General features: G+C 44.3%; 1 protein-coding gene across 2 annotated transcripts in view; it reads left to right on the top strand.

The window, feature by feature from the left end:
- The first annotated feature begins 8,060 nt into the window (after positions 1 to 8,060).
- LOC146181658 (neprilysin-1-like) overlaps positions 8,061 to 18,877 on the top strand; it is a 64,195-nt gene continuing 53,378 nt past the window's right edge. Inside the window, exon 1 of one of the 2 annotated variants that reach the window (XM_084576656.1) lies at positions 8,061 to 8,204. The gene's annotated coding sequence lies outside the window, so the exon portion shown is untranslated. Of the gene's footprint in view, positions 8,205 to 16,858; positions 16,899 to 18,877 lie in introns of those variants that run through there. The other variant, XM_084576655.1, reaches the window with a different exon arrangement.

Raw genomic sequence — 18,877 nt, 5'->3', positions numbered from 1 at the left:
CACCGTCTAGCTTCAAAACGCATACAATGTTTCGAAAATGGGTTAATAACTCTCGGTTTAAAATATAAACCTGCTCATTCACGCTGCTCGACGACAAGTAGGGGAGGTAGCAGTCTTCTAAACATCGTGATGCGATCTTATTTTTTTTTTATGCTCTGAATCCGGCACAACGATGAAAAGTTTTGCTGCGCACTATTGCCATGATGGCCAGAGTTATTTATAGTGAGTTTTGCCATCCAGAAATAAAAAACTATTTCATTTTTGCTCGCTAGTCTGATAACACTCACGACAAATATGTAACATGTTAGCAAGAAATTATTTCTGAAGTTGAGTCTAAGGATGTCATTTATGACCACAATTGTCATGATCTGAAACTGAGCTAGTCGTTTCATGATAGTGTGTAACTACAGCCTAACATGAAAACAACGCACAAAAGAGAACACATGACGACACGAGGCTGAACTGACAACTTATCTTTAATGAAAGGTGCAAGAAATATAAAGGCAAAGGTAAGAGAGAGCGACGGGCGATAACACGAAACACAAACAGTCATGGTGAAATAGATTAAACCAAAGCGTGAAGATTGCGTGGAAGAAACAACGATAATGAATTAACAAAAAACAAACTAGAGGACTGAAAACTTATAGAACTCCCCGAGAAACTTTCTCTCTTTTTCGGTGAACGCCACAAAGGAGGTGCTGATGCAGGATTCCCCATAATCAATAACTGCCCCTAATTCCAGCACTTCTGCCCGCTTTTTGTGGCCAAGAAGGATGACTCATACAGCAGTGGGGCACATCCAGTGGAATCGCAATACCTGCAGTGCTCAGATAGATGCCCTGCCGAAGCGTCGCTTGCGTACCTTGCGTTCTCCATCGCTCTTTCATTGTAGCACCTACTAGTTGTCCTGACCTCATATTCACGACGGAGCTTCCACAGGAAAACAGCATCCGTTTTCTCGATCTCGTTTTAAATTTTTCAGATAGCACGTCTTCTGGAGGTATGAAGCTCGTGCTAAGAAGCAGTTCTTGCCGTCACTCGAAAATTGTCTAGTGAGGGGAAGCACCGGCGGCGTTGTCCTCGGGCGCTTGAGCGTTGATGTGAGCACCAAATGGCACAAATCTTCGCAACTCAGATCGCCAGGCTCAAAGATGCCGGTTTGCCTGCATCGCGCATCTCTGCTGTATGTGAAACGCTGCTACGGAAGTTCAGGGCCAGCAAGTTTCATTCGAAGGCAGCAGGCTCGATCAAACCTGTTGTGGTAATACCATATATAGACGGGCTTTCCCACAATCTCAAGAAGGTAGCCGCAAGAGGTGCGGTGAAGGTGGCATTTTCCGCACCTAAAAAAGCTGTCTCTGTGTGCTTGGAAGTGAACAGCACTAAAAAGAAGCCCAAATGTGATACGCGTCACCAGAAGCCGTTTACGGAATGTGATGGGGGTGTTGTGTACAGGTTTCCTGTCTCGTGTGGTAAGGTGTACGTAGGACAGACTGGTAGGTGCTACATTGAAAGAGCCATGGAGCACGCAAGGTACGCAAGCGAAGCTTCGGGAGGGCATATATATCTCAGCACTGCAGGCATTGCGGTGCCACTGGATGTGCCCCACTGTTGTATGAGTCATCCTCCTTGGCCAGAAAAAGCGCGTGGTTAACATCAGAAGTGCTGGAAGCAGTGCAAATTGATGATTATGGGTAATCCTGCATCATAGCACCGCCTCTGTGGCGCTTACTGAAAAAGAGATAAAGTTTATCGGACAGTTCTTTAAGTGTTCAGTGCCCTATTCTTTTTGTTATTTCATCGCCGTTGTTTCTTCTGCGTTTCTTAGCGCTTTGGGTTCATCTATTGCACCATAACTGTTTTGGTTTCGTGCTATCGTCCCTCGCTTTTTTCCCTTTTGCCCTTATAATCCTCGCACCTTTCATTGAAGGTCAGTTGTTAGTTCAGCTTCGTGTCGTCATGTCTTCTCTTTTGTGCATTTTTTATGTTAGGCTGTAGTTACACACTATAATTGTACATGGCGGGCTCACATTGCCCATGTTTCAGCAAAAGAAGATCGTGCCGTGGGCATGTTGCACTCATTAAGTAATCCGCTGTGTAGAAGGCGCAGAGACGCGCTTTTAATAATTTATGCTGTGCATGTCCGAACAAATTCGGAATTTTCATCTCTATTGTTTTCTTGTTCATGTGGTAACAAAGTTCGCACCCTTGTTGTTTTGGAGCGGGAAGCTCTTGGGTTGCGCCTTCGTCTCCCCAACTTTGTGGCTAAGAATGTACTTTACTTTGAAGTCCGAATTCCACCTTAGTTATCCAGATTTCATTTTTACGTGTTCAGAATTATACAAAGATAAATTAATCAATTTCTACAACTTCCTGCCTGTTTTTGATACCAACCAACTTCCTGTTTTGGAGAGCACTGGCCTGTTTCACACGGCGCAGTAATAACGTTGCAAAATCTGATAGAACCTTTAATTATACTCCTTTATAAAATCCTCGCCTCATAGATCAATGGGTCTACCATAGAATTTGCTGACAAACTTTTTTCCAGATGATACGAAACCTTTGGCACGCCCCCATTTTCAATGAAATTAGAAGCTCATTTACAAAGCTTTCCAATTAAATAATACAAAACATTTATCAGCCCATATTTTAAATAGAAAATTATAGGGTCATTTACATAGTCTTCCAGTTAACATAGCATTAGCAACTGACTCCTCAAAATTTTTAAAATGTATATCTAGACGGGGCTTTTTCTGTTAATAGACCGGAATTGATGTCAATTTTCTAGGCGGAGTTTATGGCGGTGGTGCTTGCTCTGTGCAAGGTAGATCCACAATTCTCAGCAGTTGCTGTAATTGCAAACACGTATTAGTTGTGATGTTGTTTGCTTCGAATATGTATTCTAGAAATTTAAACACATTCTTATCGTTGCTTCCTTCACATTTGAGCATTACGCATATATTGTGTCTCTATCATGTCATAAAAAAGTGACAGTCAGTGAGGTTACGGATAGCCCGGTTCGTTTTACCTATCCTTGCGGCTACAGCGTAAATACCAGCATCGGGGTTTCGTAGACGTATCTTATTAGGCATGAAAACCGTGTATGATCGCTACCTGCACCTCGAGTATACATGCATCAGGAAATTATGTCAATCACGGAAGGCTGAGGTCTCCCTAAGAGAACAGCGCCGCATATTCTCGCCCCTAAACTTCTACATACACTACTCTGGTGAGGTGCTTAGTAGTGCACGTTCATTCTGCGGAGAACGACAATCAATAGAATATTTCTTGCTGTTTTGCCGCCGCTTCATTATAATGAGAAGGCGGTTTCTGGAGTCTATGTAAGGGGAACCGAGGAAGACGAAGACGCTGTTCTATCTGCTGTCACCTCAGCTCGGATGATTTACCTAATGTTACCTAATTTGCCTATCTTTATTTGAATCGTCGAAGACGGCGACATATTCTGCGGTACTGTCCCTATTTGAAGAGCACAGCCGCTCAGGTGCCGGCCTTTCTATAGGGACCGTGCCAACCTAAGAAGGCCAGCACGGAAAAGGCGGCCATGGCTTCCCAGGCCACGGAGTGACCAGAACATGGAGACTACCACCCGTCCTGCGAGACTTCATTGCTCAGTGGGGAGGAGTCAGCGGTCGTGGACGGTGACGATTCTGTGGCCGATATGGCTGGCGTGGACAACCAGGGCATCAAGTTCATTAGTCACCGAAAGCAAAGAACGGTCGAGATCCCAGTAGTAATTTATCCCACTGAGAAAGAGATTGATTTAAGAAAGCGGAACCCCATCTTGCTTTTCGTGGCCATTCAATCACTGCTCGGATCAACCCCCGATTTGTAACCAGTTCGCCATGCTAGGGGCTCTTCAGCAGGATGTCTCAACAGAATAGCAGGTTGACAAGCTCCTGCAGTGCTCTCAGATTGGTGACATCAAAGTTAAAGTGCGGCTGCCCCATTTCTACGTACCAAAGTGGTATTCAGAAAGCGACCTACTTTATTACTTGAAACCACAAGGCGTTCTGCACGTGAGGGGATTCATGGGTCGTGTGGAGAATTAAGAAAAGAAACGCTTTGCGAAACCTACCAACTCTGTCGTATTGGTATTCGCTCACAAATCAAAGCGCCCCGAAAAACATTGACCTAGGATTCGCAAAACACGCTTAGCCGACTTCTCTGAAACTCCTCCACGGTGTTTTAGATGCCAACGGTTTGGGCATGTGGCCAAAGTTTGCACAAAATATTGGCGCTGCAAGCGGTGTGGTGGCGACCACAATTTTAAATCCTGCAAGGCAGTTTTCTCTCTTGCCAACTGCGGTGGTGATCATCCAACGAGGTTCGATGGCTGCCCCTTCCGTGTGAGCGTTGGGCACCTTCGAATATCCTACATTGCTGGTCCCAAAACCCAACCGACTGAGAAGTCTATGCCCGGCATTGCTGAATTCCCAGCGTTGGAGGCGGATGTTGTGCCAACCAGCAATGTCCCTAAGAGACCTGTGTGCAGCGAGGTGCCAAAGTCGACTGCGTGCGAGTCGGCTATTCGACTTCATAAAAAGTGGACAAGTTTCTGAGCAACCGGATCACAGCTAGACTCGACGGCAGGGAAGACTTTCATATGCCTTACAAGTGACAAGAAAATCAGCTACTGTGGCCGAGAGTGTGTCCCCGTCGGCATCTTTTGTTGACGTTGTGAGTGAGTGCGTTGCTCAAAATAGGGAGGTCAAAAATCAAGCTGTGTCCGACCTCCTTCATGTTTTAGTTTGGGGCCCTAGGTTCACATGTTCCAGCGATACCACCTGGTAACCTGAAGACCTTCCAACAGCTGGTGCTTTCATTTGAGTCCATGATTACCGCCTTCGTAGTCAACTTCCTTTCGACATAAATTGGCTAGTGTTCAACCTCATGCATCTAAAATCCACCGAAAGTGCTGTTTATATTGCAATAGAACTGCGCTGGGCGTTTAACCCGGTCAGCTTAACTGAAACTTTTCTTGAATGAGACTTGTGTTCAAGTATTGGCTCTCTCCGAAGCTCGCCTGATAAGTGGGAGATATTTGACTGGACATATCGCCCACAAAAACTGCGGCATAAAGCCATTTCCTGCAGGCAGTGCATCGCTTTATGTTACAAGGGGAATTCCACATGTGCCTTTACGTTATCGATCCTTGCACGGATGACGTTGTGGTAGCGGCATTCGAACGCTTTCTATTTCATCCGTGTACGTGTCCACGCGGAAGAAGGCAGCAATTGATTTGTTTCTGCAGCAGCGCTGCGACCGCTGCCCAGCTCCTCGAATCAACTGCGATAACTTCAACGCCCATCATTCCGTGTGGGGTGAAAAGAACACTGATTTCCGTGGACGCAAACTCGTGGACGTTATTGGCAATTTGGTCGTGTGTGTTGCCGACGACGGAAGCCCTACTTTTTTTTTGGCTTCCAGGCTCAGTGACAGCTATAGACCTCAATTTGCATTCACCGGATGTCCGCGTGAAGTTCCTACTAGTTCATCGAAATCCGCTGGAGCTTCATCTCAGGTCGACTCTCCTTGACTCTGCCGTTCCTGCAACAATCTCTCAATTCTGAATTTTAACTGAAGACGCCTTGCTAATAAATTCCGAACTTTCTATCACTAGTCACTTCTTTCTCTCCGCACAACATTGGAGTCACAGAGATATGGCTGCATGATGGTGTGCAAGATGCAAAGGTAACCCCCTCTAGCTTCAAATTCTTTAGAGGCTACAAAAACTCGGTAGAGGAGGCGGCGTGGCCCTCTTTTTCCAGTCTAACATTCGTTCTTCGGTGCTCCCAATCCCAACAGACATCGCGTCTATGTGGTCTAAGGTATAATTAGAAAACTAATAATAGGGGTTGCTTACCGTCCTCATGGTTGCGATATCAATCAGTTACGTACTCTGAGTAAGGTATTACATGAATACAATACTTCTTCTTCAAACCTTATTTGCATGGGTGATTTAAACGCACCTGGCCTCTAGCGGTCATCCATGACAGTGAGCGGACACAAGTGTCTGTTGGAAGGGAGCTGCTACATTCTTCACTGTCCTGCGGTTAAGTCGTTCGAGAATGTTATCGTTAGGTAGCAGTTCTAGACTTGTCTTTCTCACCCTATCTCTCGTTAACAATGGTTATGAGTGTAATGTGATTGAAGGGGTATCCGATCACATACCTATGTTAGTTTCAGTCCCTTAACCATTCCTAAACTTTGTTTTGTCTACTGCACTTTTCCTGATTTTAACCGCGCAGATGATCTAGCAATCATTGACCCTCTCTGCGATTCTTTGGCGAACTGGAGCAAATACATTCCAGTAGCGATGTCAATACTTTCAGACCTTTTTTGGGAACAACTTGTCAAAACATGCATCAATCGTTTCATTCCTTTAAAAATAAAGAAACATAACGCTGCCGCTCCCTGGATGACTAGAAAATTATTGCATTTATCACGCAGGATTGCTAGAATACGCCGAGCAAAGCGTCCTGGCGACCTAGTGCATTTAGTCACTTTTCTAGTGACCAAGAGAAGCTTCGTTTTAAAATGAACGCCGCAAAAAGTTTGATTACAAGGTTACTTTGCCCAAATTAATAAAAGCTAATCCCCGTAAACTCCGGAAGTCTATTTTACCCTTGGGTCCATTTCAGATACACTGATCATAAACGGTGTCGCAGTGTCTTAACGGCTAATAATAGGTTCTGCTTTCAACGACTACTTTCAGTTTTTGCGAGAGACAATGCGGTAATTCCAGCTTTTTCTTCTGAACCTCATTCATCAATCAGCTGAGTGTCAATGCTCACCGAAGGTGTGCTCAATATGATGTTAAACTTAGAAGCCTACCCTACCGACCCTACCGACCCCACGACGTAGCGACCTCACGACCACTCGAGCGAAGACAGCACCCCCGCCCAAGCCTTTCGGCGCGTCCATGAGCCTTGGCCTTCGGCAAACGGTGAAGATTGGACCTGGTGCTCCGGTGCAAGCATTCTTTCCATTTTCGTATTCATTGTGGTGTCCAGCGTTTCATGTAGCAATCTTGTGTTTTCATCGTCACGTCATGCATTGGATTTCTACCAATCGATCGGGACGATCGCTCGGTGGCCCCGGGTAATGCTACGAGGATAACGAAGCGGGCAGTGGCGCGGAGTGGAGCGCTCGCATCAGGTCCGCTGACCATGAAAGCATATTTCATCGTCATGTCATCACGTCGTTCTGTTTCTGTTGTGTCGCCGTGTTCCATCGCTTGTCATGCCACCACGTAACAATATGTTGTATCACTGTATTCTTTATTGTATAATGGGCAATGGCTTCTTTCCTTATGTGTATCAAAATGTACTTCAAATAAATTTCTAAAGCTGGAAGTGGCACTGCCCATGGAGTAACACAGAAGGAGATAATTATTCTCCTGAATAGACTCTTGCTCCACCCACTTGCTCAAAGCCAGCAGTTAGAAGTGCAAAATGTGGGATTACAGCAAGCATGAACATAAAACTACATTAAATATCACCGCTCAATACATTATCAGCGAAGCCTGTGCTTGAAGCTCAATACGCAAGACAACAGCTTGTGCTAAAGGTGATATTTTCCTTGCTTGTAATATCCGAACAAAATAACGTCATAACAGCCCATTTGGATCACTCATGTATTCTTCATTTTACATAAAATAAGAAGAGATCAAATGCGTCTTTGGAAAGGTCAAGCACTTCTAAGTGAACGTGCAATCTCGAGAATTTCCGGAATATTAATATTTAATATCATTATCGGGGGGTCGATTTTCTGCTTCAACTAATATGTTCGTACTTTCCCTAAAAGTGTAATTATCCTATTGAATTTAGGGTCGGTGTCTGTATTCAAGTAATTAATAATAAATGGTATATAACTGCTAAATATTCCCTGAAGTTGGTGCACAATAGTTATTTTTATAACTCTCGGGAGAAGGAATGTTATTCCTTTTCATGGATATCAATTGTTTACTTGTGATTTATATACGTTTTCAATTGCATTCACAATAATGGTCCTAGTCTATCCTTTTCAGTTTCTTTTTTCCATTTCTCCATGCTACAGAGCCGTAATTAGAGTGGGACGTATGAGTGAGAAATATTTCATTTTGATCCGGCAGGAATAAAAGTTTGAGGACGACTTTGTATACCAATACATCTTGCTATTTTCATTCTCGAACCATTCAAATGGTAAGACGACGTTTAAGTTCGACTGAAAAGTTACACCTGCAAACAAATAGTGATCTACATGCTCAAGCAATGTTTCATCATAGTAAAGCTCTATAAAACTATCTTGTCGACAATGTCCTTGAATTTGATCGCAAACATCACAATTTTGTATTGCATGTATTTGAAAAATGGTTCTTAGACCCCCATTTAGTGATCTAATGCAACCACATGTTTTACAAGGCTAGAAGATCCTCTACACTCGCTCCAGAAAAATGCACTTGCATCACAAGAGTACATGAGTGCAAAAATACCTTACCATACATCGAAATGTTAACGACGATATTTATCGAATGAAAAATGACAACAGACCTAGTATAGCCCTCTGAAATGGGCTATATTTAATGCTACATTTCACCGATACAACGCCATGCATGAAGATAAGCTAGGGCCATAAAACGTAAATCCCAACCTGTACAAACCTGTGCGTACCCTTATAAGCGTCTAATTGCCGAAGGAGATGCTGTGCAGTATGAAAGCTTATGCCTTCCGAATATCTAAGTCTCTAAATTCAATCTCAAAAATTAGCATATTAGAAATAAATAACAATATGTCTGCCCCAGCATACGCAAGATGCCTGAGATCGGTCATGCCCCCGGAATTAAGGTAACATTTCTTCGTTTTTCTTTCATTATGAACAAGGCTGCCGTGTGGACACATTTCGATCATTCTTTTCTTTTTGTCACTGCTGCTTACTTCTCGTCGAAATTCTACTCCTTCATGCGCTGTGTGTGTGTGTGTGTGTGTGTGTGTGTGTGTGTGTGTGTGTGTGTGTGTGTGTGTGTGTGTGTGTGTGTGTGTGTGTGTGTGTGTGTGTGTGTGTGTGTGTGTGTGTGTGTGTGTGTGTGTGTGTGTGTGTGTGTGTGTGTGTGTGTGTGTGTGTGTGTGTGTGTGTGTGTGTGTGTGTGTGTGTGTGTGTGTGTGTGTGTGTGTGTGTGTGTGTGTGTGTGTGTGTGTGTGTGTGTGTGTGTGTGTGTGTGTGTGTGTGTGTGTGTGTGTGTGTGTGTGTGTGTGTGTGTGTGTGTGTGTGTGTGTGTGCCTGTGGTGCGTGCGTGCGTGCGTGCGCGCGTGTGTGTGTGTGTGTGTGTGTGTGTGTGTGTGTGTGTGTGTGTGTGTGTGTGTGTGTGTGTGTGTGTGTGTGTGTGTGTGTGTGTGTGTGTGTGTGTGTGTGTGTGTGTGTGTGTGTGTGTGTGTGTGTGTGTGTGTGTGTGTGTGTGTGTGTGTGTGTGTGTGTGTGTGTGTGTGTGTGTGTGTGTGTGTGTGTGTGTGTGTGTGTGTGTGTGTGTGTGTGTGTGTGTGTGTGTGTGTGTGTGTGTGTGTGTGTGTGTGTGTGTGTGTGTGTGTGTGTGTGTGTGTGTGTGATTTCCCGGCTTTTGTGCTACAGAACAGTGGGTAGGGGAAACGTATTTAAGCAGAGCTGAAATGTAGACTTCCAACTGCCGTTTGACTTAGAGGAATTAATTTCAGCATAGATAGGCTGTTTTTCGTAATTATGTGCTCTCTTCGGTATCATTCGCACATTATCCAATTGGCGAAAACAATTACCTGCTGCTTCTTGGGGTTACAATTAGTGACGCATAATTATCGACAGCACTATCGATCCTTCGATAGTTGAGTCACTATCGAACTATCGATAATAAAAGAAGCTATCGAAAGTTCCATTCGTATTAGTGCTTTTGATAAGTCGATTGCATTCTTGATTGCCCAAAATAAACGATGCGCCCAATTTTCATTTCCTAACATAGCCTGAGTCGTATTAGGACCATAAAACCAATCGGGGATCACAAAAGCTTTGGCAACATCGCTGACGTACAACTGCATAATTATTAATAGTCTTCCTATTGGCAGCGGTATGATCAATGCCATTACTATCGATATTACTAGCGATAGTTTAATAATTATAGTACTATCGACAGTTTCATAAAAGCTATTATACTATCTAGAGTCAATTTGCCAATGGTTTTGCATCACTATTTCAATGCATTATTCTTGTGGCTTGTGGCTGCAGTGCAGCTCATCATCGGCAGAGGTTACTTAGAAATATCAAAAAATGCCTGCAAGATGAGGCGCAGCTCTGTGGAAGTTGTCGCCATGCCCTTAGTCTCGCAATGCATTCTTTTCTTCATCGTCTCCCTGTGCTGCAGCGCCAAATAATCTACGTTCGCTGGGCGTTGGTAAAGATACGAACGCTGTAGCGTACCGCCTCCACGCTTTCTGCTCACGGCAGCAGAGCTGAGAGCGCTGACCCCACCGGGCAGCAAACGCAGGCTATGTGACCGAATGTGCCAACAGTGCATACCTCGTGATTATTATTCGAACGTCTCAAATCGCTGTCACAGATTGATTATTATCCAAACGTCTCAAACCGCTGTCACAGATTGATTATTATCCAAACATCTCAAACCGCTGTCACTGATTGATTGCCAGCAATATTCCGGCTTCACTCTGGCGACATTCCAACTTAATGTGCTGCACGTGTGTGGTGAAACTAATCTCAATATATTTTTATAATTCTTTGGAAACTAAATGTGCAGTTACACAGCTGTGTAGTTGACGACGTGTGCACATGTATGCGTGTTGCAGAATAGGGCAGCTTACTGGATATAGCGTAGAACGGGTACTCAGAGCAGTCATTTAAGCCACGCCTACTGTGAGTGAACATAGACTAGTGCAGTAAAAGGCTGGAAGCTGAAATATGTTCAGCAGCCCTACTGCAGGAGTAAATATTTTATCATTACAGTTGTTGTTGTTGTTGTTGTGGCTGTAGGAAGAAGGAAAAGAAAATGCACGGGCCTGCTACTGGCTCTGTATCTGAGCCACCTACGCTGCCTCGTGCGGATAGAAGAGAATATAGATAAGAAAGAAAAGGAAGAGGGAAAGAAAGACGCGCGCCGCAACAACAGCCGTCGTCCACCACCAGCGGTGGCGTGTGCAATGACGGCCTAGAACAGATAAAAATTCGGTGCCAGGCTAGCCTGGCACCGAATTTGTACCAGGCTAGCCTGGCACCAGGTGGGTCACCGCCGCGAGCGGCGGTGACCCACCTGTACCAGCCCCATCAGGGGAGACAACTCTACCATCATCACAGACGCGATCACCATGTCAAAACATTCTGTAGCAGTTGGGTGCACATACAGGCACGGCGAAGATGGCACGCGTCGCATGCTTTCCTGTACCGCGGAAAAAGAGTTGTCCAGGTCGGCAGGCTTTTTTCGCGGTGGTGTAAGTTTACGCGGTTGCGTTCCCTCCACTGGCGTGCCATCCTCGAATGTAACATGTGCATACTCGCTGGGGTTTCTAAATAAATTAACAACCCGCCAATGTGACAGAGCTAAGCGTCCAAGGTTCTGTTTCTTTTTTTCTGTTCCCACGTGATTACCGGTTCTTAGTAAGAGTACCCCTCTTTCCAGTTTTGTTTTATAAAATGATTTTTCGCCATTGATTCCTGACGCAAACGCTCCTATTACAAGTGTCTTGGTTTGTTTCTATCATTCTCTGTTTACCTGATTTCAGAACCACTCCTTTCAGGAGCAAAATGTTTCAAGCGATAACGCAAATAATTACGTGTTTTGAGTTTTGCGGCACTGATAGAACTGCGGTGAAATATGGCGATAGAGAGAACGTGACCCGTTTCCTATGACGCTTGGTCATAGTTTTACGTCCTTGTCCTCGCATGCTGTTCTGAAATCTGATCAACCTTTATAATACCAGCCCTAAAAGCGAGTGATGAAAGCAAACAACCAGCGTTTAGCTACCATTCGTCAAAATGCAGGGGGATCATTGAACAACACAGGCGGGCAGGGTTAACAGTGCGTGAAAATGCAAAGGTACATGCATTCAATCATCTTTATAAATACAAATAAGCTTTATAAATAAAAAAATCTGAAGCCCGGAAGCATGCCCCAGGATTCCGCAGTTTGTTAATATTCGCATTTGACTGAGTTTAACTGCTGGGTCAGTAGCCATCTAGCAAGAATGTGCGCGTCAAGGACAGGTTCCTTTACTTACAGGGTAGAGGGGGTGGAGTGAAAATGAATTTCAAAATTGATTTCGTTCAATTTTATGATTGTTAGTCTTGTTAAATACAAAATTTCCATCGTCTTTTCATATGCAGATATCGGGCGGAGTATTCTGTAGGTCAGTCTGGCGTTTGGTTAGGTGACTATGGATTTAACCGGTAAAAAATTTACTGAGGACGTATAAGATGAATGACCTGAAGAAGAGTTAAAAAGACTGAACTACAAAAATATGCGGCAATCATTTACGTTGCCGGTTACATCTTTTTGTAGCTAGAATATCGTTGTTCCTATGTGATGAACAAGCAGCAAGCACCTTTCAGAAACTGTAATTTGCTGCAGCGCCTACTTATTTATGTGTCCTTTCGGAATGTCTAGATCGAACGAGATATATATTCGTGGCAGCTGGGGAATATTAGAAGCCAGCCCCGGCTGTTGTACAACGCGGCCGTCTAAGTTATATCAGCAAAATGTCATGATTGACGACACAGTAGCCAAGCGCACGTGTGACATTTTAGCGAGTAAGATAGCCTATATAAACTAGCAATCCCAAAATATATGTTCGTATTATTTTCAAATTGCGATTTGTGCTTTTGTTTCCGCAAATTTTGTGCACATAACCTATGTCGGCCATACATCTTGTGATAGCAGCTTGCCTTTCAACGTCGGCGACTTCGGTAGTTTTTGTATTGGCAGATGAGGAAGTATCAAAAGGCAAGCTTTTATGTGTGTCTTCTTGATTTTACTGCGCTTGAGAATGAAATCGTGTTAATTTATTTTGTGGTTTTACTTCGCTGAATGTCCATGATCGACTACGGCCGGATTTGAGTGGTGGCGGCGCGCTCTTTCGTATTGTGTGAGAATTCATGGTAGAGAGAGAGTTCAAGGAGGTGCCATCCTTGAGAACGCCAAAAAAATACACAGCGGGAATCCGCATACGCCGCGAACAGTGATTGCTTTTCTCAGAGACAAGTCCTATTGTTGAAACGCTGGCTGGCGAACTTAGCCTTCCTTTCTGTTACAGCTAATTCGCTTTTGTGTTTGATGATTTTGATGTTTCGCTTACGCGTGTTATTCACGGCACCGAACAACTAGGAGGAAAGATGATAAAGTACTCTCAGCAGCAAAAGACCGAATCATTGCATTCACAACCATATAATTGGCATCATTGTGAGAGCCGCTACTGACACTAATGACAGGCTTTGACAATATAGTATAGAAGTATAGGATAGCCATCTTGAGGTTTGTGAGCGCTTCCACAATTTTAGAAAGAAGGCAGGAAGTTATGTAATAACGTGCTTCGAATAAAAACAGGTGCTACGTAATTGCGTTAAAACAGAGAAAATTAGTGCAGCCAGCAGTTTTAATGCTGTTTAAGAAACTCCTCACAAATGGTGCGTCATATTTTCACGAGTTGTCACGGCATCCTGGGGTGGTAACAGGAAAGTGCAGGGTGTCCTGAAGCAACGGCTTGGAAGAAGCAGGAGCTGGAAGTGGGCGACAGAGCTCACGTGAACTCCGTGCGATCCTCTTTGTTGCCAATCTGCCCTGTAGATGGAGTAGCAAATATAATTTGCATACCTGAGCCTACTCCCCCCCCCCCCCCCCCAAGGCACATGGTACTGCGCGTTCAGGTGTTACTGAAATGTTGAAGAGTAAACGCAGCGCAGTCAGATTACGGTTTCAGACCAACCACGTGTACAACTTCAGAGGAAGGGGGACGACCGGATGTTCGCGGCAGAATAAGGTGCACCTTGTAACTTACATAGCTTATAGGGTGAACCACATCGTATGAGCAAAAGTAGACTTTTAGAAGCATCTCTCTAGATAGCGATGTCAACCTGGAGTCATACCTTACCTCTATAACCATTGGAAATGAACATCATGATGTTGGAAGTTGCACCAGTGTTCATCGAAGCACATGCGGTATTGATGCGTAGTTTCGCCAGCTTTCGCGTGCTCGGTGTTGAGTTGATCGGCGTCATAAGTGTAGGCCTCTGGTTCTTGCCGCAGATTAACGTGAAGCATGGTAATTACTTGCCTGCCATGCACCAAGCGGAACGTCGGAACCCCAGTGGTTTTTCTTATTTGCGGTGTTGTAAAGTAAAGTAACAATGAGAAGAATGCCACTCCATGTGTTGTGCTCGACACCCACGTACTTATTGAAGGATGTAATTTCTGGACGAATATTTAGCACGAAGAAGATATAGATTCACCTTTGTTCAACATAAAGGCTTGGCTTCGCGTTACAAATTGTTTTCAACTTTAGACATCTATAGAGTTTCGGTACCATTATCATTGTAATTTCACCTCACTTCTAGCTCTGTTTTGCTTCCGGCTTCAATGAACTAGGAAAAATTTTAGCTTGATTTCATTTGAAATGACAGAGACCAAGCAGGTCGCAATTGGTTCACTACCCCACAAGGAGTGCTTAAGTGTCCAATGCATGCCGCATTAGCCGTGTATTTATTGTCTACGAGCCGTATGGTTTTCTTCTTGCAACACATATACCGTGGCTTTGAAGGTCCCTCGGGACAATGTACTTAAGTGAGAAATGTGAGAGAAGTGTGTGCGTCTGCTCGCCGCCTGCACCTTTAGCGGAATTTTTTTTTTTCGAAAAACTTACTTGCCATCCACTTCTTCGCGAAAAAATTTCGCAAGAAGAGTGGTGCATTTGCAAACACTCGACTCTGCCAGCAACCTCCCCACCTATGATTTACCATTCAATACGTCTCCATCACGAGCGAATGAAAAAAGAGCAGGATACAGCGCGCCGTCTTATAAAGCGGCTCAATTTGTTAGCTGCAGTAGGTAAAAAATCATGCAGCAATAATTTTCCCTGCGTTAATAGAAAATATGGGACAATTACCTACTTCTTGACACTTTTTCATTCAGCATTTTGGGAAAGTCCGTCATTTCTTCGGGTGCTTCTGATAGGCATTGATGGATTTCACGTGAGGCCGAATATTTGCAGCTTTCTTTTTCGCAAAATCGGCAAGGGAGCTTTTTAACTGTAATCCTAAACGGATTAAAGTTAAAAAGCTTCCCTTTATTCGTCTTACTTGATTTAACTCAGTGTAACTGCTCTTCTTAAAGATACTCTCCTGATACAGTCTATGGCTATGGGCCCGGCGGTGTACAGTTTAAGTTGTACATATGCACATTATCTAGAAGCCTCCGCGTCAAATGAAAGAAATTTTGCCTTGCCTCCGTGATCAGCCCCTGGGCCGCGGCGCGCTTTGTCATGGGTGTCATGAGCTTAACGCAACTTGTAGCGCCATCTGGGATCCACCGCGTCAAATGTTCTCGACCTAAACTTATGTTATATAGCAAGCAGTAGCACCCAGCGCGGTGACTCAACCTTTAAGACATTCGGTTACTGAATCCGAGTACCCGGGTTTAAACCTGACCGGTTTGAATTCTCTCCAGGGAGTTTTAATGCGAAAGCACTACAAGAGGCCATTTGTAGCCATTGGCTCCAATCCCTCTGTCTATCATCTGGGAAACTTGAAAGACTCGTCAGTGATACCGCGCGCTGGAGCCGCTATGACTGAGTTTGAATTACCCGCGCGAGGCCATGTGGTTGTAACCTCATGAAACAGCCCAGCCAATGAGAACGGCGGCACAAACAATGTCAAACAAAATTCCTTGTCGTTAAGAGCGTATGAGTAATTTCGCACTAATATTTTCGATTCTACTAATCTTGACTATTTATTACACTAATAAATATTATATAGTCGGTCAAATATTTAGAGGAAACCCCCAAGGTGGAGTAAACTTGTAATAAGAGAGTAATTACTCATTGACATCCACCCAAGCGCAGCCATACGGCTACAAAGGAAAGCTATATACAGCTTTCTCAGAAACTTCGCAGTTGAAGAAAAATTCGTCTTTATCAGGGGATCGAACCCGGCACCACCGCCTTTCCAGGGGAGTCGCTCTACCGACTGAGCTAACCAGGAACGTTAACAGATCAGATGGTAGAGTGAGAGCGAATTGATCTATAACTTGAAGTGGGAGTGGTGTGGATCAAATATTTAGGGGCAATTTGCTGCAATATAGTGCAGCAATTTGCTAGTGTTTGTACGATCAACGTATTGATCATTTGTTCCACACCCCATCACTTATTTCAAGCATATGCGATGCGTAACAAATGTACGGTTTTCTCGTTTCCTTCAACTATTCGCTTTAATTGTTTACAATTTCAGCCGCTGAAATTAAAAAGAACTTCGGAGTAGAATATTCCCATGAATATGCTTGTCACGACAATGCTGATGACAAGCAAACTTAAGATTGCTCTGTGGCAGGTGGTGGAATTTCACGCCATCAAGTAAAGGACTGAGTCATCCAGCGCAACTCTTCTTCGACCGCAAAGTAAAACGCAGCGTATATGCAAAGGGTCTCACGGAGACATTTTACAGTATATACAGAATAGGATAAACACAACTGAGTCTCCATCTGTAACCTTCTTATAGAAGCGAGCATGGCGACTGCAATAAAATAATCATTAGTTGCAACAATATGTACAGTGTTGCTACCTTGCGTCAGTTTCACATAATTTACTTTTCTGACACTCCTTCTTTTTAACCCCTCTCTACAGGAAACTACACAGTCTGTGAGACAGAGGTGTGCAAGCAGCGAGGTAAGGTATTCGTGGCAATTTCTCGCCCTAGATGCTTTGAGTAGATTTGTTCTCTGTGCTTATCCTGCACCACTGGCTCCCTCGTGCGACGTTCGTAATTAGCGCACTGGGAAATCGAATATCCCCTCCGTATACCTCCAAAATACGTTTTAGGGAGAAACCCTTTCTAGGCTCACGGTGCGTAGGCTGGACGTGACGGCCGGACGCGTCATAAGGAAATGTCCCCCGTATAAAGACAGAGGAAAGAAGGAAAAATTATTGATAGTTATAGTTAGTGACTAATAGAAGTTATAATTGTTATAGTTAGTGACTAATAGAGGTTATAATAGATTGTTAGAGGTTTTATTGAGTAATAAAGAATGATAGTGACAACTAATGACTTGCAATAATTCATATGTCTAACGACAAATTGTAACGACTGCAATTAATTAGAAGGAATTAAAGTATTTAACAATCAGTAATAATGAATACTAATGACTTGTAATGATACCTAATGACTAGAAATGATCAATATGTCTAACGACACGTTGTAGCTACTACGATTGATTAGAAATGACTAAAATGGTTAATAATGACTTTAATGCCTAAAATAAGAGGCCAAGAGAAAAAAGGAAAGAGAAATAGGAAAAAAGAAGAGGCATGAGAAAGACGCAAATGATGAGTAGGAAAAGTTGGCTTTCCCCATTCACCTCTTCAGAGATATCTTAAAAAGACACAGTAATTTTCAATTTATATAATTATCTGTGCTGCCAAGGTGCGCCTTTCGGGTAGACAGTGGAATGGGCCTCTGACACACAAAGCAGATATCCGACACCTGCCTTGCCTCACCATCCAAGTGAGCTCCCTTAAACTAATTCCGCTTTGAATTTCATCATCCGGAAAGAGAAAGACGCACGTTTCTTTGAATCCTACTCAAGCGGCAGCATTTCAAACCATATCACTTGAACCGTGGCCTCCGAGATGAAGCACTGGATTGCTCTAACAGCGCCGCTTGAACAAAATTTATCGTGCATCCGCAGGTGCTGCAGAACCGTACATTAAACAGTCGCGGGCGACGCTGTTATTCCTCTAAGCTTATTATAATCAGTGCATAACTGTATTTATATTCGGTGGTGTTTACTACAGCACGAAGGATAATATAGCTGCCGACGACAGCACCTAACACAGCTCGTTTTCTGTAGCGAAAGCTACACAATGCTGAACAGTTGTGTAACTGTTCAACTGTTCATGTGCTGTTACCATGGCGATCGGTTGCGCTGAGCCACAGGTGTTTCGCCGCCGTCATCTCGCCGGTCTCCTGCATGATGCCGCGCGTGACGTCAGCGCATCGCTATGCGGACTCTCTGCGATTGAGCAGGGCTCTCCCGCTACGCCTTCGCGCTAACTCCGCGTGACCATTTGACTACCGCGCAGCTGAGCATGTAAGCCGCGAGGCCGCGCTCGCCCGTCAGATGCGCCATGGAGGATGCTGTCGGTTAGTGCACGTACACTGAACCTCTGAACGGCATCAGCAAAGGCAACAACAAGAAGCGTCGGCGGACCCGGAAGTCATTGCATGGCGCAAGGCCGCACGACAACGCACGAATGAGGAAAGGGAGACTAAGCGTCCTTCGGAGTCGCCTGAAGAAGGGAACTACGTCTGGAAGCGCCGTCGTCAAGTCACGGAGCGGCAAAGACGCCGAGTCGTTGCCGAACTATGAGACGAACATGAAAACGCTGTGGCCGGTGAATCTGCAATTCATCCACTTTTGCTGCATATAGGGTGTTGCAGAATTAGAGGCGTGATGTAGAATGCTTCTCCCAGCTAAACCGCGGAATCCTTGCAGTTCAAATTTCGCACAGAAATCACATTTTGTCGCTAGTATTTTTTAATACTAAATTTGTTTGGGGTACTTGCCTGATTTGATCAAAAGAAGTCAGATGTTCCCATCGCTTGCGGCGGCGGCGACTCCAGACGAACCGCTGCCCCAGCGATGGGA

This window comes from Amblyomma maculatum, chromosome 8 (genome assembly GCF_055883805.1).
Source record: "Amblyomma maculatum isolate TAMU_Amacu chromosome 8, ASM5588380v1, whole genome shotgun sequence".
Lineage (NCBI taxonomy): Eukaryota > Metazoa > Arthropoda > Arachnida > Ixodida > Ixodidae > Amblyomma > Amblyomma maculatum.
Note: the sequence above shows the minus strand (reverse complement) of the source record. Positions and strands in the feature narration are given on the sequence as shown.